Source organism: Cebus imitator, unplaced genomic scaffold, assembly GCF_001604975.1.
Source record: "Cebus imitator isolate Cc_AM_T3 unplaced genomic scaffold, Cebus_imitator-1.0 Scaffold187, whole genome shotgun sequence".
In the NCBI taxonomy this organism is placed as follows: domain Eukaryota; kingdom Metazoa; phylum Chordata; class Mammalia; order Primates; family Cebidae; genus Cebus; species Cebus imitator.
Window position 1 is genome coordinate 2,219,563 of NW_016107502.1, and position 1,447 is coordinate 2,221,009.

At 47.1% G+C, this 1,447-nt stretch overlaps 1 non-coding gene across 1 annotated transcript; it reads left to right on the forward strand.

Annotated features, from left to right (window-relative positions):
• Window positions 1-672: 672 nt before the first annotated feature.
• Window positions 673-779, forward strand: LOC119473809. The gene has a single exon (XR_005203045.1). It is a non-coding gene; the product is annotated as a U6 spliceosomal RNA (small nuclear RNA).
• Window positions 780-1,447: the final 668 nt, after the last annotated feature.

Sequence of the window (1,447 nt, forward strand, 5' to 3'; positions counted from 1 at the left end):
TGCCTGTAATCCCAGCTACTCGGGAGGCTGAGGCAGGAGAATTGCTTGAACCAGGACCTGGGAGGCGGAGGTTGCCGTGAGCTGAGATTGCACTACTGCACTCCAGCCTGGGCTACAGAGCGAGACTCTATCTCAAAAAAAAAAAAAAAAAAAGTTCAGTTCATCCAGAAGTGGGATGTTTCCATAAAGGTGTGATTAAAGTTCAGAAAGGCAAGGGACTTTATAGTATCAACAAAAGCTTGACAAAAACAGTGGGCTATAGGATGTAAGACGGGCAGAAAGGGAAGCGAAAATGGAAGGAGCTGATGCCTGCAAACCAAGCGAGGAGGCAGAGGACTGGCAGTCCTGGGTGAAGGGCTGAGGCCAAGTGGGAGTGGTTGAGCAAGAATGGAAGGCTGTGGTCAGAGAATTTCTACAGCTGAAAAGTAGAGGAAACAGCAGAGTTGTGGTGAGGATTAAATGTGAGGGAACATGTGCTTCATATACCGTTACACGCTGTATCCATGTGTGTTTGTTTCAATAGCCTATACGCTTCTCGAAGGTAGGAATCACGTCGCAGAGATTCCTGTCCCTAGCATGGTGCCGGATGCCAGCAGGTGTTTAGTGAACCTATGAGTGAATCTCTCAGAAGGATGAAGGAAAGAACTGATTTTCCTTTAAGACTTCAGTGCTGTGTTCGCTTCGGCAGCACATATACTACAATTGGAATGATACAGAGAAGGTTAGCATGGCCGCTGCACAAGGATGACACGCAAATTCGTGAAGCGTTCCATATTTTTACACTGCATGTTCTCACTCATAGGCGGGTGTTGAACAATGAGAACACAAGGACACAGGGAGGGGAACATCAAACACTGGGGTCTGTCGGGGGGAAATAGGGGAGGGACAGTGCGGCGGGGAGTTGGGGAGAAATGCCAGATATAGGTGATGGGGAGGAAGGCAGCACATCACATTGCCATGTGTGTACCTAGGCAACAATCTTGCATGTTCTTCACATGTATCCCAAAACCTAAAATGCAATTAAAAAAAAAAAAAAAAAAAAGAAGAAGTACTTAGGAAGTTCACGGTCCGGAGGCACAGGCTCACTGAAAAACTGAGAGGTAATCGTAGGAGTATAGAACGCTCCCCCTCCCCTGCACCCCACATACTGAAGACCTGTTGACTCTAGCTCCTTTGCCCAGTACATGATGGTTACCAGAGAAAAAGTTTCAAGGCATACTGCAAGGAGAAGAACAGAGTTTGAAGAGACAGAACAAGCACCAGAACCAGACTCAGATACGGCAGGAAGGTTGAAATCATCAGACTGGGAATGTAAAACAGCTGTGATTAATAAGCTAAGGGCTCTAATGGATTAAGTCAACAGTCAACAAGAACGGACGGACAGTGTAAGAGATGGAAACCTCTGAGCGAGAGGCCAGGCGTGGTTGCTCATGCCTGTAATCCCAGC